Source organism: Kogia breviceps, chromosome 17 (assembly GCF_026419965.1).
Source record: "Kogia breviceps isolate mKogBre1 chromosome 17, mKogBre1 haplotype 1, whole genome shotgun sequence".
Lineage (NCBI taxonomy): Eukaryota > Metazoa > Chordata > Mammalia > Artiodactyla > Physeteridae > Kogia > Kogia breviceps.
Window position 1 is genome coordinate 1182678 of NC_081326.1, and position 23595 is coordinate 1206272.

General features: G+C 42.4%; 1 pseudogene; it reads left to right on the forward strand.

The window, feature by feature from the left end:
* The first annotated feature begins 17563 nt into the window (after nt 1-17563).
* On the forward strand, nt 17564-17631 carry LOC131744277 (U4 spliceosomal RNA; annotated as a pseudogene).
* The last annotated feature ends 5964 nt before the right edge of the window (nt 17632-23595 follow it).

The following is a 23595-nucleotide window of genomic DNA, read 5'->3' on the forward strand; positions in this document are numbered from 1 at the left end:
GTTGATGCTGCTCAGAGAGCGATGGCCTGGGAGCCACTTCTAGCTCGAGCGTAAGCGTGGCCTCTCTGGGCTGTCCCCGTTCCCACTCACTGAGGCACGGATGCAGCATGCTCGTCTTGTACTTCCTGTGAGTCTCACTCAGCCCCCAGGCACCAAGAGTCCACCGTGCTCTTGGGGCATCACAAACACTGTGTGCAAACAGAGGGGCAAGGAACAGTGGACACGCAGAGCACATGTATCTCAGGTTCAGAAACAACACTGAGAATGTCGAGGCTACAGCAACGCATTAAACCAAGCCCCAGGGTGCAGACCCAGGAAGGCACGTCCGCCATCATGTCTAACGTTGTTTGAGTCGCGGGTAATGTCAACCTGGTTTCTACATATCATGGGATGTCAACAATTAAGACAAGAAGACTGATCTCAACTCCCTCACCCATTTGTGCAATGGATACATCTTCCAAGTTCAAACTGCAGTCCCAACATTCACACATCAGTGCAAGGGCAGAAGATAATCATATTTCAAATACGTGGAGCTGAAAATAGAGGAGGTTCCATTTAACCTTGGATTGGAAGTTAAGCAAATGTAATACATGCTGAAAGTTAAATATCAAGAGAATAATAATAGAATCCAATACATGCTTTCCAAAGAATGAACGTACTCAAACTCATGTGCTCATGGACTGGTATTTGTGTATCTGGCAGTCTCTGTCTGTGTGAAAAGACATAGTAAAGACGAAACATGTAAAATCTGATTCCAGGTCAGCATTGCCGATAATAGATGAACGTTAGCGATTGATTTTGAGGCAAGAGAGTGCTAGTTTTTATTCCCAGTTATGGGAGACGATATCCCCCTAGAGGATTCTGTTCTCCTCATTCACAGAGATCTGTAACTAGTCCCAACTTCTGCATTCTAGCTGTCTGCTGGTGGTGCTGAAATTTCTATTTTTGCTGCCGATGTCTCTTCTGAGATGCAGGCCTTTATATCTGCATCTGGACATCTGTACTAGAATGTCTCGTGGGTATATTAAAACGTAAAGTGTCCAAATCAAATCTATTATCTCTTCTCAACCAGAAACATTTCCATAGCTTTATCAAGGTATAATTTGCGTAGCACAGCATTCACTCCTTTAAAGGGTCAACTCCAGCAGTTCAGAGTGTTCACAAAATCTTGCAATTTTGTTTAATTCAGGAACATTTTCATCAGCCCCAAAAGAAATCGGGTCCCACTAGCAGCAGTTTTCATTTTGTCCCCAGCCCAGCCCCGGGCAAACCCAAATCTGCTTCCAGTCTCTATGGATTTGCCTATTCTGAACATTTCCTGTAGACAGAATAATAACGTATGGCCTTTCTGGTCTGGCTTATTTCATAACATAAATAACGTCACCAAGGCTAATCCATGCTGTAGCTTATTTTATCAGTATTAGTAGCTTATTTTTCTTCCTCGTAATATTGTTTACATTTATTTATTGGTTCTATTACATTATAAGGATATTCCTCTTTGTTTATGCATTCATCAGTTGATGGACATTGGGGTTCTTTCCAGTTTTTTTTTTTTTTTTTTTTTTTTTTTTGTGGTACGCGGGCCTCTCACTGCTGTGGCCTCTCCCGTTGCGGAGCACAGGCTCCGGACGCGCAGGCGCAGCGGCCACGGGTCACGGGCCCAGCCGCTCCGCGGCACGTGGGATCCTCCCGGACCGGGGCTCGAACCCGCGTCCCCTGCATCGGCAGGCGGACCCCCAACCACTGCGCCACCAGGGAAGCCCGATTTTTTGTAATTTTACTATTTTGAGACAAAATGACAAAGACATGAAGCAATCAAGAATGTTCTTGAAAAATTGCTCTTGTCAGTCTGTGGCTGTTTTTCAAATTGTGAGACTTACAAGATATGTTATAGAGATAAGCCAGTCCATGCCATGTAGAGTTATAGACTTCATTTAGGGATATTGAATTCTATAGGCAATAAAAGTAAAAGATCAGCCATGAAGCCGTATATAAATGATAGAGCTTTCTGAGAGATGTCTGCGTCTGTGTGTATGTACGTGAAGCGCTCACTCATCAGAGACTGTAGCAATCTATCCCCGAGGAATGCTTGTTCTTTATATGTTAATTTCCAACTCACAAACAGCAAACGTTTATGAAAATCCATCTATTCCTTTACAGTCATCGCTTAAATTATGAGAGTTAAAGTTGTACGTGTTATCTAGCAGAAGACTGATTTTCAGAAATACTTACAATCTAAAACGGGTTAATCCTTTCTGAAAGAACACTTTTACCTAGTTTGAAATCTTTTCAAAATAATTGAGAAACTTTTACAATAAAGCTCTTTTTTTTCATATCAAATATACTATCCTCCTACTCAAGATGGTTTACGATACACACATTTTTAGCATGTTTCTCCCTCAATGTTTTATTGGAATAAATTGCTACATATAAAAATAAAATTGAATTTATTTCACCACTTTAAAACTAGGAGGAGGGCTACCAGCAGACTAGAGCAGTGAAGAATTAATGGACCCAATAAAACCGGTGAGAAAGAAAAGACATAAAAATAAGTTCACATTTAGTAACGTCAGGAAGTAGTATCAAGAAATGAAACAGCAGGGCTTCCCTGGTGGCGCAGTGGTTGAGAATCCGCCTGCCGATGCAGGGGACACGGGTTCGTGCCCCGGTCCGGGAAGATCCCACATGCCGCGGAGCAACTAAGCCCGTGAGCCATGGCCGCTAGGCCTGCGCGTCCGGAGCCTGTGCTCCGCAACGAGAGAGGCCACAACAGTGAGAGGCCCGCATACCGCAAAAAAAAAAAAAAAAAAAAAAAAAAGAAATGAAACAGCAGAGTGTGAGAGCCTGGGGGCCAGGCAGCCCTGCACCACTGGCCAGAGGACAAGGGAAGGGGCAAGGGGAAAAGTGCGTCCAGTCTTGTGGCAGGACAGAGATGGGGAGATTTCCCTGGACTGTCCCTACCGGGCTAATGTAGTTATGGGGGTCCTTACGGTGGAAAGAGAAAGGACAGGAGAGTCAGAGGAGAGGTGATGACAAAGGTAGAGTCACGTGACCCTAAACTTGGTGGCCTCCAGAAACTGGAGAGGGTAAAAGACCCTTTCTCCCTCGGCCGCAGAAGGAATTCCCTCTACCAACGCCTTGATTTTAGCTCCATGAAACCCATTTCAGACTTCTGACCTCCAGAACTGTAAACTAGTAAGAGATAATAAATTTGCCTTGTTTTAAACCACTAAATATGCAGTAATTTTGTATAGCACCAATAAGAAACTAACACAAGTCTCAAAAAAAAAAGGGGGGCAGCGAGAGAGGAATTTTCAATCTTTGCACTTGAGCAACAAAAGCATGGTTGAAGTTGGAGTCCTAACGCTAGAAAGTTCCATGCGTTTTGGTTTTGGTGTGTTTGGTTTGATCAGAGAAGCAGGTTAGAGGTCTACTTATCTGAGGCAATTTCCTGTGCATAAATATCATCTTTACAACTTTTCTGTACATCTAACACTGTTCTAAAATAAAAGGCTTCAAAAAACATCTGGCAAAGCCTTTAGGCTGCACCCTTAGAGACTGTGCTTAGCGTTGGATCCCTGAATTTTCTGGGCCAGGCTGCTATAGGACTAATTCTCGTTGTTCGATGTCAACTATCAGGGTCACAGAATCTCGCCCTGTGGGATCCTGTCCTGTCAAACTCTTGTGCCTCTTCCTGCAAGTGATGGTCAATTCCTGCAAGTGATGAGCTAGTAACAGAAAAGAGAACTCAAGCTCAATAAACTTATACTGAAGGTTTTCTGAATTCCTCATGCGAGACTAGTCGCAAAAACAAGAAATAAACTGTTGCACTCAGTTGCTGAGATTCTGGGGTTGTTTTTCACAGTACAGTCTGATGGATCTTGACCAGCCCATCGGATGCATTGTGACACGTGAACTCATGCGCCACAGTAGCAAGAATAGCTGCGGGTGGGAGAAGGGGGTGTTAAGTCACGTCCATTTTGGAGATTTTCTGTTTTCTGTTTGCGGAACAGGCAAAATGATATTTCCAATAAGCATGTGACCATTCTGGCATGGAGTTTAGAGAGAAGTTTACACTGGAGAGAAAGGATTTGGGGTCTCTGTGTAAATTGCAAATATGTATGTGTATATATATATATATATATATATATATATATATATATATATATATATACAGATACAAAACTCTGTTTTTCATTTTCTACTCCATTTTTCAACTTATCTTAGCAAATAGAAGCTTTTTTCTAAATGCTTTTTTCTAAAATTTCACATTATCACCACAGGTACAGGAAATTAAAGTGTAGAAATAGTGAATTTCTGAGTACCTTATTAAAAGAGAGGAGAGTAAATCTCTAAAATTCTTCATGGAACTTGTGGGGGAAGAAATTAATCAGCAGCATGGAACTAGTAGGATCCAGTGTTTTCCAGAACTTTGCCCTGTGTGTTGGCTACAGACTCGCTGGGCTGCGGGTTAGAAATGTGTCTCTCAATTTAAAGTTGCCTTCTTCCAGATAAATGAAAATTGTTTCAAGTTTTAACGAGATCTTTTGTAACTATAAATGGAAGCATAGTCCTGTACATTTTTAAAAGCCTAAAATGAAATTGAAATTCCTATATTATAGATTTGTAGCACGGCTTTGCTGATAATAATATTCAGTACATTTTTCTTCACTCTACTTTTGGAAGTCTAATATGGTCTTTGTCTATTTACAAATATTTTCATAACAGTAAAATTCAAATAATATATACAACATAATTGGTTTATAGAAAGTATTTTATATTGTTCTGTAAGAGAGAAAGTTATTTTTATATTACCTGTTTTCAGAATAGTATCACAGTCTTTCTTTCAGAGCAGGACATGCTGGAGAAATGCTTACTACCATAAGAAATGACAACTCAGATATTTATCTTCATGAGAGATAAATGGGAAAGCTCATTCATTTAACCATTCATGCTGACAACTGATTTAAGACATGAGCAATGGAAATAATTCTTCCTCTATGCTTATGAGCACTTGGCCAAAGGCTTCCTGTAATAAAAGATTAAGAGAAGAAGGAACTTAATTAATTATGTATGTATGTGTGTATGTCTGTCTGTATGAGAGCCCCATAAAGATATGACTCAGAAGGCAGCCAGATGACTGAGGCTTAGGTACCATCCGATCTAAGGAGAGGAATGGGGTCTGGGGATTCAAAGCAGGAAAGCAATTCCTGGGGAGGCGGGGAGGGGAGGTGGTAGTGAGACAAAGGTGCCCCAAGTGCAGACAAGCCTCTCAGGTGAAAGAGTTACCTCTGTGGCTCTTACCTCTTGGTACTCGCCACTTTCTAACTTAATTTCTTTTATAATTATAGATTTTCCGTGCAAAAGGGGAACTTCTCTGTTTTCAGAGTTTCTCCTGTGGCTGCACTTTCTTGAAATTAATCAGCTCAAAATAACCCTGGTGCCCAGCAGTTACGTTTTGGGGTGGCTGATTCTCTTCCCCTTCACAGCGTCCTGTCCTCCGTCTCCGGAACATTTTTGTCTTGAGTGTGGTGCAGAGTGGTATATGGTAAGTTCACCCTGTGGAGTTTCACCATCTGATGTGATTAAATATTTTTAAAATGTTAAACGTTGGATCACAATCTAACTACTACTTTCCAGATATATGAGGAAATACTGGAGTACTTAAACTTTTTATAAGTGATTAATGGAGAACAATTTTATGGAAAAATTAAGAAAGATTTAAAGTCTAATTAGAAATATTTCACTCATTAACATTTTCTATCTTTAGGTTATAAGAAAACCACTGATATTTGTTTCTTAAAATAATGTAATTTTCCATGTTATGCAAACTCAACGAGAGAGAATTTCCTTTGTGTTTTAACACCTCCTGGCAGAAACCTTCAGAATTTTTAAAGAACTGATCTCACTCTTGCAATTTTATTTTTGGAATAGAATGGTCTTAACGGAAATGTGTCCTATTGATATTCTGTCTAAATATAGCAACGAGGACAGAAAAGAGCCTACAGAGAAATACGACCAAGTATGTTATAAAAAAAAGATCCCTAAGTCTCATTTAAACCCTTTAACAGAATTCTTTTCTTTCCTCCTTTCATAAATCTTTATTACAATTAATTAATGTGTTTCAGACAACTGCTTTGCCAGCAGTACTGAGGTGACATGTCATAGCCTATACCTGATTAGGTAATAAAATATACGTTGCCATCAATGTACAGAGTGGAGCTATAGATAGAAGAACGACCTCTTATCTACGTGTTATGGATGCTATAATGTAAGATATAATAGATACAACTTTTTAGCTGGGAATTAAACATGACGTGCATAATTCTATCTTGAATTTATTCCCTCGATTTTCTTACATATTTCAAAGATTGTGACGATCACGTGACTATTTGTGTAAGTGGCATGACATTGACAAAACTGTACAAAACTATAATTGTTTTTCTTTTCAATCATCCAAAGGAATCAACTATTTAGGTTCTAGTAGGAGAAGGAGTTTGCAAAAGCACTTGTTACCTTTTACACTACATCACTGATGGGAATAAAGGCAGAAGCCAAGAGGAAGAAGGACAGCTGGGTGGCCTTGTTCGGGTGACATGGGAAGCACTGTCGTGGTCGGGAATGCTTTTCATATTTGGAGGTCAAAAGTGCTCTAGAACACTTTTCTTCACAGGTAAATCCAATTATTTTTGCAATTTTCAAGATTTACTTCATGCAAATGTTTGGAAATCGGAAGATCTTAGCTCTTAGCACCTACCAGCGAAATGCCATGTTCAAGGGGGTGTGGGGCGTGGGTTGTAACAGCACACAGCACAGTGGGTCCAGCTTGGGTACGGGGTGCACTAGCCTGGCTCAGGGTGACCCCTGACAACAGCATCCTCAGATTCCACCAGTGACAAAGGGCAGAGGGTTCAGACCGTATCACCCCATGTGGCAGCTGGGAAAGAACTGTCCAAGCCTCCAAGTCTAGCTGGATCAGGTTTAAGAAAAAGAATCAAATCCTTATTGTATTTCGGGTGGTGAGGAAAAAATGAGAAGAACTGTGGAGGCCCAGGCTCTAATGCTGCAGGGGTGTTGTAGGGCTTAGTCCATAAATCACCAGGCTTCGCGTTGTTGCCTGGAGTTTGCTACATGTAGGAATCTCAGAGCTGCTCCTACAAGGAAGGACTCGATTCCTTCCCATCAGGATTCCCTCAGGAGGTAGCTCTTCTCTCTCTCTCTTCCCCAGTCTCTCTCAGCATCCTTCTCCAGAGGTGTTTGTCACTGCACATGAAGCCTGAGTCATTTCTGCTTGAATTCTCTTCTGACCCTAAAATGACAGGGAGAGGAAAAAATAAGCTAGCCTTCCCTAGTCTCCAACGCTCACTGGTCCTCTAGGTGGCCCTTGCATGGCATGATTTTTGATTCAGGTAGGTGAGCTTTCTTGTAATTGGAAGGATAAAAGAATTTTGCTGGAAGAGGAAAAAGCAGTGAAAATACTTTATGAATGTCTTTGGTATCCCCCCAAAGCTATCTATTTCTTATCTTCTCTGACTTACAAGGAGACTACTTGATGATCCAGGATGAAAGTCTCCTGGAACGTTTATGGATGTTATGGATGGAGAACTACTGTTCTCCAGTAGTTTTCCAATAACAGGAGTTTGGGAGATGAAAAAAAAAAATCAATAGAAACTATAAATGCCAGGCAATGGAACAACATCTTTAAAGTATTAAAGGAAAAAAAATCTGAATTCTATATGCATTAAAAGTGAACTTCAATAGTGAGCATTAAATAAAGACATTTTCTGATAAGCAAAAACTGAGATATCTTTTCAATGGTAAAATATGTTTTTTGAACATATTGAAATATGTTTGAAATAATGAATTAATAGGAAGACAAAAGACCACTGGAGATATCAAAAATTTGGTAAATGTCAAAGATATGCGATTTTTCCCCCTTTTAAAAGATATCTGACTATATAAAGCATGAAACAACAGCACTGTATGTTGCCAATTACAACGTACATAGAAGTAGAAGATACCCCAAATAGAATTCGGTATGGAGAATGGAATTGTGCTGTTGGACAATTGTAACGGACGGGAAATTGAAGTATCAAATATGAAATTTGGGGTTTGAGGTGGTGACCCAAGGTAGGCTGTCATCAGGTAGAATGTAGGTGGTTTGCAGCAGGTCTCTCTTTAGAGCAACTACCGCTCACTGCCTGATCTACAAATGTTGCCGGATTGACAAAAAGCAGATGCTGCTGAGATGAGAAAGTCCTCTTTGGAGGATGCACGAGGCCTGGGTCAGCGGATGGCTCAGCGTGAGCTAGGCGTCAGCACGGCGCCTCCCTGTGGGCATTTAGAGCAGAAAGTATTTGCAGATCAACACTGATGCCTTGAGACAGAGACATCAGCACAAACAGGCACAGCTCACGTCGACTGTGCTGTGCCAGGGTCGTCGCTGCTGCTGCTGCTGGTGTATCCGAAGCTCGTCTCTCCGGGACCGTGCTGGCCCGTGAGAAGGCCCTTCTGGATTCCACAGAGGATGGGAAACGTCTAATTGCTGGCGCTGGCAAAGTGGATTCCATTGAGCCACTGGACAGTCGTAGAGCTACAAGGAACTTACACAGGAGTCAGAATCCACATCAAGAAACATGGGGGCAACACTGCCACAGTAGCCTCAGTGCCAAATTTCTGTCTAAAATGGTATTGTCTAAAGCACGCTGATGCCAACGCTAAGCCTTGGTTCAAGGGTGGCAAGTCACCCACGCGGGGGGCGGAGCCTGTAGCCCCGCGCTGTCTCACTCAGTAGCCAGACGGCCTGCAGGGCTGAGAATCAGCCGGCGTGCATGTCTCCCATGGTGACGTATCACATGCTCCCCACAGGCTGCGTGGGGCTGAACCGGTAGCTCTTGTGTGTTCAACGCTGAGGCTTCCCAGAGAATTGCTTAGACAACAGATTTAAGTGCAAGAGTTGCCCCGAATGTAGCTCGAGGTGCCCTCTGCTGAAGCCTGGAGATGAGAATTTGACATTTCAGGGTTAACTGGAGGTTCAGGGCCGGAATCCAGGTGTTTTCACCTCTGTCCATGTGAAGGGGAGGAATTACCCCTAAGAATGGCTTTAAATATTGCGGGAGAGGTCAGGGGAGTTCTCTGTCACTGGTAATACTCACATCGCTTAGGACAAAAAAGCATGAGTAACTTATGCTCTTACGTGAGCTTTGATCGGAGGACTTTCCGAAGTTCCACCTCGGTAATGGCCGTACGTTGCCTGCAGAATTTTATTTTGTGTAGTTCTGTCAACGTTGAGTGAATTTGTTGGTGTAACTACTTGAACTTAGTTTGCCTGTTCTCAAACCCATTTTTCCATTTACAAATGATGCAATGTAGTTTGTTGAAATAAAGGAACCTGGAGTTTAAAGTATTGAGAAGTGGCCTGCTTTTAAGAGTTAATTGTATCTGGTTTCTAGGAAAAAGAAAGATGTTGGAGATTGAAAGAAAAAAAAAAAAACACTAAAGGGGATAATAGACAAAGTTATTCATTATTAAAGATTTTAAGGAACTTCCATCAGCAAGTGTTGGGAAAAGTGGCTGAAATATAACTTGAAGTTATGGCAGAGTTGAAGAACACTGTCAATCATCTTGACCTGATTTATATTATAAAGCACTTCACCCATCAACTTTACATATACATTAGCTAGAAGGAGAACAGTCACCAAGAGAAATAAAATGCTTGGCTGTAAAGCTCTGTAACTTTCAAGGTTCTGAAATACTTTCTCCGAGAGTTTTCCAACAATCTTATTAAGGTACAATCGACCTACATTAAATTGGCCATATTTGAATTTTACAGTTTGATATTTTAACATATGTTATACACCCATAAAATTATCTCCTAGTAAAAATAATGAACACTACCATCTGTCTCAAAAGTTTCTCTGTAACCCTTGCAATTCTTCTCTCCCACTGTCCGTGTCTCCCCTCAAGCCTGGTCCAGGCAGCCGAGAGACTTGCTTTTCCCACTGCAGGTTAGCTAGAATCTTCTAGAATTGATTAGACATCCCTGATGTTGCCTATATCAATACTTCATTCTTTTTTATGGGCAAGTACTATTCTATTGTGGGATATACCACAATCTTTTTATCCATGAATCTATTGAAGGGTGTTTTGGTTGTTTCTAGTTTGGGGCTGTGGACATTTATCTGCAAAACATGTAGGAACATAAACTTTTTGTGTGTGTGTGTGTGTTTTTTTTTTTTTTTTTGCGGTATGGGGGCCTCTCACTGTTGTGGCCTCTCCCGTTGCGGAGCACAGGCTCCAGACGCGCAGGCCTAGTGGCCACGGCTCACGGGCCCAGCCGCTCCGCGGCACGTGGGATCCTCCCGGACCGGGGCATGAACCTGCGTCCCCTGCATCGGCAGGCGGACTCTCAACCTCTGCGCCACCAGGGAAGCCCGGAACATAAACTTTTATTTCTCTCGGGTGAATAATTAGGATTGGGATGATGGGCCATAGGGTACGTGCATGTTATCCTCTTAGGGAACTGACAGGCTGTTTGCCATTTACTTTCCACGGGTGAGAATCTCGGTTGCTTCACATTCTTGCCAGTGTATAGTCTGGTCTCCTTTTAAACTTAGACTCTCTACTAGGTGGGCCGCGGAGTGCCACTGGGGTTTTCATTTGCATTTTCTTAGTACCCACCTGTGTGGAGCATCTTTTATGCACAGATTTGCCATTCAAATATTTTCTTTTGTGAATTGTCTGTTCAAACATTCTGTCCAATATTTTACTTGGCTGCTTGCTTTCTTAAGTTTGAGTGGGCTTTTTTTTTTTTTTTTTACGTTTTGATAATAAGCCTTCTATCATAATGTGTGAGTTGCAAGTATATTCTTTCTATGTGTGGCTAGTCTTTCATTCTTTTAAAAGTATCTTTGAAACAACAGGAAATTTAAAATTCTAATTAAGTCCAATTCATCAATTAGATCCTTTTATGCATTGTGCTTTTGGTATTAGATAAAGAAAATATTTGATTAACTCAAGCTTGCTAAGATTTTCTGTTTTCTTCAAGTATTTTACCTCTTTAGGTTTTGCCTTTAGATTTATAAGCCACGTTGAGTATTATTTTTTAATATTTATTTATTTATTTATTTTTATTTTTGGCTGCATCGGGTCTTAGTTGCGGCATGCGGGCTCCAGAGTGTGTGGGCTCTGTATTTGTGGCACGCAGGCTCTCTAGTTGTGGCTCGCCTGCTCAGTCGTTGCGGCTCTTGGGCTTAGTTGCCCCGCAGCATGGGGGATCTTAGTTCCCTGACCAATGATCAAACCCATGTCCCCTGCCTTGGAAGATGGATTCTTAACCACTGGACCACCAGGGAAGTCCCTGAGTTAATTTTTTAACTGTTGTTAAGAATACATATTTTTGCATATGGATATACAATTATTTCAATACTATTTGTCGAAAATGATATAATTTCTTCAACAAATTGCCCTTGTAACTTTGCTGAAAATAGACTATGTTTATATAGCATGTTTCCATATTCATATTCTTTTCATATAGAATCATGCTAATATTGTAATAAAATAATTAAGAAGAGCAGAAATCAATAAAATAAAACTCAGGAACTGAATTGAGAAGACAAAAAGTTTGTTATTTGAAAATATTGATCAAATTAATAAACACCTAGCAAGAATAATGCAAACACAAAGAGGTAAAACAGAAATATTCCAAAAATCAAGAATGAAACAGGGATATCCCCCAAATTCCTGGAGAAACTAGAAGAATAATAAGGAAATATTAGAATAGTTATATATTAATACCTTTGGTCATTTAAATAAAATTGACAAATGGCTTTAAAAATGGGAAATCTCAATAGGCCTTTATCTAGTAAATAAAATGAATTTTTAATTTAAAAGCTTCCCACAAAAAGGTCTAGGTCCAGACATACTGAATGCAATCAAACATTTTCGGAAAAATCAATACCAATTTTATACAAACGCTGTGAGAATGGCTGAGTTGGTGCGACTGTGCTCTCGGGGCCTCTGCGTGCAGGCGGGCAGTGGACTCGGGGCCCCAGTACTACACCCTGGGGTCCGCTGACGACGTGCGCGACTCTGGTCCCTTGGGCTCTTCCAGCCAGTCACCCTGCAGCTGAGCTGGTTGGTTGCTGCGGGATACTTGTTGCTAGGAGACTCGGGGATGCCCGAGAACTCACATGGTGCGGGTGCTTCCCTCAACGTTCTGTCCCTTTTCACTCTGTTCTGATTGTTCACGCAGTCTCTTGCAGTTCCTCCGTCATTTTCTCTGACATTTCCCCTCATACACCGTGTGTTTAATCCTTTCTACTTCTTGCCTTGAAGAAACTAAAGCCTTTGGAGAAAACGGATGGTACTAGGAGTGGCATGAGAAAACAAGTGGTTTTCAGTCCAATTGCCCCATCGAAGGAGACAGAGCTGCTGCTCTCACAGCCTCTGGGGCAGGAAGGAGTGTGTGTGGACACCTCCTGGTCATCTCTTGACCCATTTTAACTGGAAACTGACATCTCCACCTCACTTGGACCCATATCAAGCTGATCAAGGGATCAGCTTCTGAGACCTGCCCAGATGGTAGAGGAAGTTGAGGAGACTCGGACTGAAAGCGCAGGAGGAGAGGAAGACAGCCAATAGAAGCCCCAGCGCCAGTTGCAGTGACTGGACCAAACAGGACCCGTCACCTGCATCTGCTGCTTCCCCCTGAAAGACGTGCACAGCAGCCATGTAGATGCTGCCTGCGCTGGTGATGCTACCTGCCGTGCCGCTGCTGCCTTTCGTTCTATATATTAGCAAGAAACTAGCAGAAATAGAAAATTTAAAATAACACTATTTATAGTAGCCTCAAAAATATTAAATATTTAGACTAAATTTGACAAAAATGCCAGACCTGTCAATTGACAAATTTAAAAAAAAATGCCAAGAGACAGTAAAGGAGACTCATACGAATGGGAGAGTCCCTTTGTACACAGACGAAGAGATCCAGTACTGTTAAGATGTCAGTTCTCCCCAAAATGATACATATTCAATGCTACTCCAGTCAAAATGCCAGGCATGTTTTGTAGAAGCTGATTCTAAAATTTATATGGAAACACAGAGGATCTAGAATAGCCATAACAACTTTGCATCAAAAAGAAAAAAATTGGAGAAATTATACTAATTGGAGGATTTCAAGGGTTAATGCAAATCGACAATAATTAAGACAGTGTGGTATAGAATGAAGATAGACTAATAATTCAACAAAACACAATAGGGAGTCCAAAAATAAACACACACGTGTGCAATTAATTTTCAGAAAGGCTGTGAAGACAGTTCCAATTCTAGGACATTCCCTACAAATGTGTCAGAATCATCATCTATCCCTGTGCAAACACTGTGAACTTTAATTCATATATTGCATCACACTCAAAAAGTAACTCAAATAAATCATAGCCTAAATGTGAAACCTATAGAAGACAACCTTTGGGAATTTGAGTTGAACAAAGATTTCTTAGTTTGGGTATTGAAACGCAATCCATACGAGAAAAATATGAAAAATTAAACTTTTTCAGTTAAAAACTTCTGCTGTTCAAAATGCACTATTAAGAGAAACGAAAGACAAGCCACGGACAGATAAAATGTTTTCAAATTGCCTACCTGTTACAGAAGTTGTAATCAGAATAGATAAAGATCTTTGAAAACTCAAGGCTGAGAAAGCAAACAACCCAGTTTCTAAAAAAGGGGCAGAAGCTTGGAGAAGGTACTTGATCAAGATATTTGAATGGTAAATAGGCACATGAGGAGATGCTCAATATTATTAGCCATTAGGGAAATATGAATTAAAACGGCACTGAGACATCACGGCACACCATCTAGAATGGGTTAAAATTAACATGAGTGCCCACACCAGGTCAAAGGAGGATGACGGGGTGCAACTGAAATTCTCGTACACTCTTGTTGGGAAATGAGAACACGGTCGTTTTGGAAGACAGTTTAGCAATTTCATAAAATGTTGAACATACACCTGTCGTAGTGGATTGGATGGCAGCCCCCCCCAACATATGTCCCCATCCTAATCCCAGGAACTGGTGAATAGGACCTTACAAGGCAAAATCCTCACTCAGGACCTTGAGGAACGGAGCACGTCCTGGGTAACCCAGGAGGGTCGCGGCTGATGTCAGCATCCTTAGGAGACGGAAGCAGGGAGGGGGAAGCAGTGGGAGCGCAGAGGCAGAGACTTGGGGTGTGGACGCAGGGCACGGGACGCTGACGGATAGCAGGAGTGGGAGGGGCCAGAAGGGTCCTCCCCAGAGCCTCTGAGACGCCTCGACTTTGCGCTTCCAGCCTGAGAACCCCGAGAAAAGACATTTTTGTTGTTTTAAGGCACTGGCTCTCCGGGGGTTTGTTACAGCTGCCCTAGGAAAGTAATCCACCTACCACGGGAGCCAGCCACCCACTCCTAGGTATTTTCCCAAGAGCAGTGGAAGTCCAGAGCCACAAAAGGTCTTGTATGTGAATGTTCAGAGCAGCTTTTTTGAAAGTCTTCATGACGATGAGAATTTTGGGGGTGATAAGTGTGTGCCCCATCGTGATGGTGAGGATGAAGTCACGGTGGTTACTTACGTCAAAATTTAGGAAACTGTCCAGTTTCTCACATGTCAAAATATCAGAGTAAAGCTGTTTACAGATATTTTAAAAATCTCAAAATACAACATCTTAATTTTGTGAATAAGTTACAGATAAAAACAGGGAGAATAGTAATGGGGTAATGTGTCCTGGATGTAATAATAATACATAGAATAAAATTGTATGTTTTGTTAACAAATTAGTACATTAAGTTCTTTGGAAATATATGTCCCAGTTTTGGGTGCAGGAATCTTTGATCTCCTCCCACTAAGTCATTAAACTTTTATGCTTGCCTAGCTTATCTCTACTTTAATTTCTATTGCAGGAAATAAAGAAGGAAGAGACCACTGAATTTTAGTTAGAACGAACACAGGGACACTGATAAAGAAATGCAAAATGCTTCAGAAATGTTTCTGTTGCTGTTAGTATCCTGCTCATCCACTGAATGATGGCTGTAAAGAGTATCTACAATGGAAAAGAAAGCGTATTTCAGTTTGATATTATACTTTTTCAAACAACTAAACATCCTGATATTAATCAGTATGTAACTGAATATAAAACATATAAAACTATCTCATAGTGTATGAAACAAAAAAAGAGACAAAATTGAACAAGAAAACAACTTTTGTATGAATAACCTTCAAGAATTATCCATGCTTAAAGAACATGTGGCACATATATACAATGGAATATTACTCAGCCATAAAAAGAAACAAAATTGAGTTGTTTGTAGTGAGGTGGATGGAGCTAGAGTCTGTCATACAGAGTGAACTAAGTCAGAAAGACAAAAACAAATACCGTATACTAACACATATATATGGAATCTAAAAAAAAAAAAAAAAAGGTTCTGAAAAATCTAGGGGCGGGACAGGAATAAAGACGCAGACATAGAGAATGGACTTGAGGACACGGGGAGGGGGAAAGGTAAGCTGGGACGAAGTGAGAGAGTGACAGGGACATAGATACACTACCAAACGTAAAACAGATAGCTAGTGGGAAGCAGCTGCATCGCACAGGGAGATCAGCTCAGTGCTTGGTGACCACCTAGAGGGGTGGGATAGGGAGGGTGGGAGGGAGACGCAAGAGGGAGGAGATATGGGAACATATGTATATGTACAGCTGATTCACTTTGTTATACAGCAGAAACTAACACACCATTGTAAAGCAATTATACTCCAATAAAGATGTTAAAAAAAAAAAGAATTATCCATGCTTAAGTAAAGTGGCGTATATATATGATTACACAAATTCTTGTTTACTTTCCTTTTCTTGTAAACTCATCTTACTAATACTGCCTGCAATTGGGATTAGAAGGATGTTTGGAAAAGATTTACAGGTTAATATTTGCAAATCTCCTTAATGGCATAAAATATCATATAAATGCTAATTTTCTTGGGTATTTACTAATTCTAAAGCAAATCTCAATAACTCCTTGCATTTTAAAAAAGCTTCTTAACACAGAAATTCAGTGCACATTTTCAACATTAATGGAATCTGAAAGTGTGCCTGAGAGTAGAAAATGAGTGTATCAGACCAGTTCTTGCAGTGCATGCAGCACTGTGTCAGCTAACAAGGCAGCTTTGGAAATTATTAATTCCTATAAGTTATAAATGTATCACTCACTATGCTGGTAAAGGAACGTACTTATTTATTCTCTAGAAAATCAAAATGATTAATGCACCATCTAAGACTGCAGAACTAGACTTTTCATGATCCTGATTTATTATTTTATTCTGTGATATAGTTTATTTTACTGGTTAGGCAGAAATTTAGACTTCATTGATTCAAGCCATTCCCTTAGTGTTATTTTTATAAAGTGACTTGCTTTTGGTGATGTTTAGTTGTTTAATTCATTACTAAAAAAGTAAGTGGATATATTTTGTGCATGTGTATGTATTACATTGTGTGTATTATGTAATATCCACAGGCACAATGTGCTGAAAATAAGCCTTATCCTATTCCCTAGTCCCTAATCATGGCTTCTTTTCTCCTCTGATTCCCCGCACAAATGGTCATTTGCTGCACACTTGCTTCTCCACTTTGGTTGCGTGCCTGGCAATGTATCTTGTGTATCTTTCCTTAGTACCGTATACAGAACAGCCTCATGCTTTTTAAGTGGCATTATATGGATTGTAACATAATTTATTTAATGAGTTCCTGATCGATGGGCATTAATGTTGTTTCACATAATTTGCAAGTACCGCAATGCAGCCAAGCATATCCTGTGTGTAGGTGCTTTTTCTGCATGCTTCAGCGTTTCTGGGCTATAAATACCTAGGAGTTCTGCTAGCTTGTCTGTCTTGGGTTTTGACGGCTCTGACCAACCCCCAAGAAACTAGAGAGGAAAAGGGAGTGAACTAAGAAACATATGGAAAACTGGAGGTGCTTCTTTGGCCTGAAAGAGAAGGCAGCCCCCTGCCGTGGGCGGGGGGTCAGACGGGAGCAGCCTGGAGGGCCGACCCCGCGTGCCTGGCAGGGCCTGGCGACGAGCAGTGTCCTTCTCCACACCTGCTGCAAGCCTGGGCCTGGGCCTGTGTTCAGCCACTGTCCCCATGATGTTTTGAAAGCATAACTACTGTGCAGATGGATAGACCTGTGGTTGCCAGATACAGATACTGTCACGGAAGTACCTCTGCTCTACACATGCCTCCGTTTTCAGTCTGACACTTCTTCCTATCACGATGAATTGCACCTTAAGACCCTTTCCTGCCAGCAAAATGAGGACGTGTTCCGATAACACAGAACTTCACAATGGAAAGGGTCACGGGCCCACCTCTTTTTTCCCCAAAATGTTCCTAGAACCACCTTCCGGTATGTTCTGTCCACCATCGATGCTCTGGCCCCCAAGGGCTCTTAGGCAAAGCAGCTCTGCCCAAGGGTGAAGGCCTGTGCCATCCTACCCAGCTCAAATCCGCAAAATTAAAGGTGAGCACACAAGTGTGACTCTTCTTCAAGCTTTGTGCAGTTGCAAGATCGTGGCCAGTGACGTTTATCCGAGGTGCGATTATTGCTAATTGAAGAGACAGGAATTAAGGAAGAAACAAAAAGAGACAGACAGAGAATGAGAGAAGGAAGCAAAGGGGGGGGGTGTGGAGGAGGTGAGGGGGGAGGGAGGGAGAATTCCAAGGTGATTTTCTCCTTCTACAGATTCAGAGAAACGCAGGACACTGTAGGAACTTTGTGCAGAAGTTTCAGGCTGATTCTTAAAATGTACTTCTTGTTCTCCTTGGTCTACTTTTATATGTTGTAATTTGAGCATTCACTTAATTACATATAAATTAGATGTTTTCACAGTCAATTCAAAGTCCACCATACAAAGAACATAACCCAAACTGAGAAGGTCACAGAGGGCTTCTCTTGGCACAAATAAAAATTGACCCGGTCATGCATCTGACAGAGAGAGGCATCACCGATAAAGGCCTTTGCTCCAAAGATCATGGAACAAAGACATTCGGCCAGAGCGGTGGGGAGAGAGCGTTTCCTACCCCAGAGATGACAGCTGCCCAGAGAGGAGACAGGCAGCTGATGGCCCGTCCCTGGGAAGACGCGGCAGCCCCACAAGTGAGCGCGTCTCTTCCGGAACGGGTGAGGCTTGCAGCCAAAGAAGCACACACATCTGTTTAGATCTTTCCCACAGGTTTTCACTTATCAGCTCTCCGGGGTGGCATTGACTGGTTTTCCAGTGTCACAGCCGAGCCCGGCTCTTCAGTGTCGCGTGTGTCTGTTCCCAGTCAACTGGGATTCCTCTCCATTTACTAGTTTTTGTGCAGTTGTTGTACACCTCAAGGGGTGGCTTAAATACCTATCCGTAGTTTACGGGTTTCCCCACAAGTACTAGAGTTCTTTCTAAAATTGAGATACAACAAATGACCTTTGGCTGTTTGTTTTGTTTTGTTTTGTTGGTGAAAAGGATAAATACTGAGGATTATGGTGACCTCTGACTCTGATGTAGAGATTGTTTTTAATGAGAGAAGCATCCTGCCTTAGTTATTACTCCTGGCATCTCAGTAAATGACTTAAACTGAAATCTTCATTTGAAATGAATGTGGGAAATCGGAATTGTACAGATTAGCAATTAGCGCAAACTCATGCAGCAAATTTGTGAAACAGCTGAAATTCAAACCAGGCTCCGAATAAAACCACTTTGAATTTCCCAATAAGTTACATAAGCTACACAAACAAAGAACACATAGATATTCTTTATGTACATAGATAGATGGATGATAGGTAGTTTGAGAGAGAGATAACAGATGTTAGAAACAGACAGATGAGAGACAGATACATAGATAGATGCTAGATAGATAGATAGATAGATAGAAGATATATACAGAGAGACAGAGAGAGGGAGAGAGAAAGATACTATAACAAATTCATCTGTGGTAGTCCTTGTTACTAAGCTGAATTATAAAAGTGGATCTCAGGTTGTTTGCCCTGTGATTTAGCTCTAAGGAGAATTAAATTTCTACTAAACAGCGATGTGCATGAGTTCCTCAAGGCCAGCATCTGCCATTGTTTTTCTCTGTTTTGTTTTAACCCTATGTTTTCAAATATTCCGTGAGCGCTAAAAAATCAACTATACATAATTCAGGTTTTCCTTTGTGGCATATTAAACCCACAAAGACAGAACCATCACTTTAAGTTTTTAGAGGGGGGAGACTAGTGTGTTTAGAGCTTTTGTGTTTTTAGTGCTGTTGGAATGAAACATTTGGCTTAATAAAATTTTCAGCTTTTCAACTAGTCACATTATTCTGTCAATAAATATCAGACATAAGTGTGACCATTTCCTTATTCAGCTTTTACACTTTCTACTTAATAAAATCCCAAAACACATTGTTGGGGTTTTTAAATCCATCATTCTGAATTGCTCAGAAAGTAATGTAGGACTTCCCTGCTGGCGCAGTGGTTAAGAATCCACCTGCCAATGCAGGGGACACGGGTTCGAGCACTGGTCCGGGAGGATCCCACACACTGCGGAGCAACGAAGCCCGTGCGCCACAACTACTGAGCCTGCGCTCCAGAGTCCGCGAGCCACAACTACTGAGCCCATGAGCCACAACTACTGAAGCCCACGCACCTAGAGCCCGTGCTCTGCAACTAGAGAGGCCACCAAAATGAGAAGCCTGTGCACCACAACGAAGAGTGGCCCCCGCTCGCCGCGACTAGAGAAAAGCCCGCGCGCAACTATGACAACCCAAAGCAGCCAAAAATAAATAAATTTTTTAAAGAAGAAATTAATGTAAATATTTTATTTTTATAGAGAAGACAGGAAAAATCGTTCCTCATACTCTGCATCAAGAAGGTGCTGATGCGTAAAAGAGTTCAGGTTTATGGGAGCTGCACGCAGCTTAGCTTCTCTGATCCCCACGGCAGCCAAGTGGAGAAGGTCAAGGCCGCGATGACCTCTTCCTGTGACAACTCCACACACAAATACAGCTTGGCACCTGAGCCGCTAAGCGATTCGTCCAAATTCCCACAATAAATATTTCCCAAAGGAGGACTGTATAATAAATATTTGTTTAACAAATTAAACACTGTACAGGATCAGGACCGTATATTCTTCTCATTGGAAAACTGTTCTCCAAATTTCAAGAATTTCCCTTCACGGGCAAAAAAATCCAAAGGAGGAATATAATCTATTTTTCAGGATTTAGATTACTTTGAGAGGCTTAGAAGATGTTCGGAAAAGAATATTTGCCCCTAAGTTTGATATGGCTTGTTTTCTTCAAATGTACTCAAGTGTCTACACGTAATTTCTCTTTGTTAGATGAATGGCTCCATTAACATCCTAAATATTAGGCAAATGTCTTCAATTCTGCAAAATTGTAATGAATAAAACGATTAAGCTCTTTGATCTGCTGCCAAGCCAGAATGTAACATAAGATTTTTAAAAAATTCTACCATTGTTTACTGTCTTGCATCTATGTGTCTTCACGTCTAATTGCTGTTGCCTCATTCAGAATGCATTACTCACCTTATGTCTGGACATAATGGCATTTTCCCCGGATGTGCTGGGTCACATTACAAAACAATAGCAACTCTGTGATAAATATTTGATATTCCAGGATCATGTATTCATAGCATTGATCTAAAAAGCTGTTATAAAAATAAACTTATGCCTCCAAAAGTCTATCACTTACAGTTTCAAAAGAGTAGTCATTATTCCCCGTGCATTTACTATTTATAATAGCTGTGTGCACACCACTCTGATAATTACGACTAGAAGGTAAGTGCAACCGTTAATGACTCAAGATGCTTAAAAGTATCTCTGCCGAAGTTAAACCACTTAAGTGTTTCTTCCTTGAAAGCTTGTAAATATATCTCCAGAGTAAGGCTGATTATGTGCAGCTAAAATTGTGGATTATGATAAAGAAATGACACCCCCTGTCAACGTCACAACGCAGAGTGCCAGCCGTGGAAGAGAAGCCGTGTGTCTCCAGAGGATGGCCTGGCATCTCCTGTGGTTCCACAGAGGAAAGGTCTGGCGGGCATTTGAGGGTCGGGAAGCTGTCACCAGGCGGGGAGCTCGCCCGGCCGCCTGCACCGCCCTCCTGCCGGGAACCTGCTGGTCCTGACACGGAAAACCCACGTGAGCAGGAAATGAAACAGACACCCAGGAACCACTGCCCCCAGTGGAGTCCGGCACTTCGGGGCCTGCTGAAAGTGAAACTCGTGGCCCAGATGGGAAAAAATTCTGCTTCCCCAGAATTATCACACGTTTCTTCCCAGGGACCTGCCCCCGGGTCACCTGTGAACTGGGTTGTCAGGGAGGGAGGGGGAAGGACACAGGCAGGGAAGGTGCCGGGCCTGGGCTGCACCTGATGGAAGCGGTGTCTGGTGTTAAGGCGCTATTCCTGCTTGTCCGCTCCTCGCCACCCCCCATTCAACGAGTCTGCTTCCCGAGCACCTACAGGATGTCAAAGTCGCGACTCAGCCACCAAAGGAAAGGGACCGAGGAGACTCTCAGTCAGTTCATGCCTCCGCCCTAATTTTATGTCTAATAACGTTCGTTTTCTTTTACTCACAGAGCAAGTGTCTTACTGGTCCTCTTGAGCAATTTTCAGCCTTGAGTTTCCTTCACCTGTTTCTACAGATGAGTCTGAACATAGAGTCGTCGTGACTCAGGCCGCGTGGGACTGGATGGGACACCGGCGCTCAGATGTGATCCACGGGGAGTCAAGTCATCTCAGTCAGACAGAGCAAGAGAAATAGCACATGATATCGCTTCTCTGTGGAATCTGAAAAATGATGCAGTTGAACTTATTTACAAAACAGAAACAGACTCACAGACACAGAACACAAATGTATGGTCACCAAAGGGTAAAAGGAATGAGAGAGGGCTAAACCCGGAAGTTAGGATGAACATACACGCCGTCCTGCACCTAAAATAGACAGCCAACCAGGACCGACTGGACAGCTCAGGGAACTCTGCTCAATATTATGTAACAACCTGGGCTTCCCTGGTGGCGCAGTGGTTGAGAGTCCACCTGCCGATGCAGGGGACGCGGGTTCGTGCCCCGGTCCAGGAGGATCCCACATGCCGCGGAGCGGCTGGGCCCGTGAGCCGTGGCCGCTGCGCCTGCGCGTCCGGAGCCTGTGCTCCGCAACGGGAGAGGCTACAACAGTGAGGCCTGCGTACCACAAAAAAAAAAAAAAAAAAAAAAATATATATATATATATATATATATATATATAAAATGTAACAACCTAAATGGGAAAAGAATCTGAAAAAGAATGGCTACATGTGTATGTATCACTGAATCACTTTGCTGTACACCTGAAACACGACACTGTAAATCAACTAGACTCCCATATAAAATAATTTTTTTTAATCTAAAAAAATAAAATGGGGGCTTCCATGGTGGCGCAGTGGTTGAGAATCCGCCTGCCGATGCAGGGGACGCGGGTTCGAGCCCCGGTCCGGGAAGATCCCACGTGCCGCGGAGCGGCTGGGCCCGTGAGCCGTGGCCGCTGCGCCTGCGCGTCCGGAGCCTGTGCTCCGCAACGGGAGAGGCCACAGCAGTGAGAGGCCCGCGTGCCACACACAAAAAAAATAAATAAAAAATAAAATAAAATAAAATGACCTCTTCTTCCCTGAGTCCCCGTGAAATGGTCATAAGAAAATTCCAGGTACGAGGTATGCCGCTGTCGATATTCTTTAATACATTTGGAGAGTACAAATTCTGTTCTTATGGGTTCCCGAGCCTGTGGTGGGGTGTCTCCTCTGAGAGCTCAGGACGGCCTCTGCTTCGTGTAGGATGTGCTGCTGTCTCTGTATCACAAAGTAAAGTTCCTGGGCGGCCAGGGCCACCCAGCGATGTGGGACTCACGACCCTCCCGTCCCATCTCACTTCTCTCAGGCCACTGCGGCCCCTTTTGCCTTTGCACCTAATTTTCTTTCTTCCAGGGCAACGTTTCTCTAACTTTGTTGTACGTGTGTCCTCATTTTACTCTTAGCTCAGAGGCCTCTAGAGAAGCTCTCCGAAGACGCCCAGGCTGCAGCCCATTTAAGATGACTCACTAATACTTAGCATCCACTTGTTTACTTGACTTTGCTTCCCTCCCCCGTGAGGATACAAGCGCCATCAGTGCAGAAGCATATTTGTCTTATAATCCCTGCCAGACTGTCGCTGTATTTAACTGGGTGCTGGGCTTTTGTCACTGAGAGAGATCTTGACATACCTATTTCTTTCAGTCTGGAATCTAGGACAGGGCCCGTCCGGTTCTTCGCACTCTTTTTAGTCTTATCCTTTGCTTTATGAGATCTGCCCGATCCTCGCTGGAGGTCATTTCCCTTCGCGGTGTGCTTTTAGAAATGGCCAGTGTTTGCCACACACACAAGGACTCTCACTCTTTCCGGCCCCGTTTCCAGGCTTATAAAAGGAATATGGTCACAGCAGGTGGGCGGCCTTGCTCTGGTTATTTCAGCAGCAGATTACCCGGTGTTTCCATGCTGCGTAGACACACCTGCTGCTTCCGGTCTGTGGC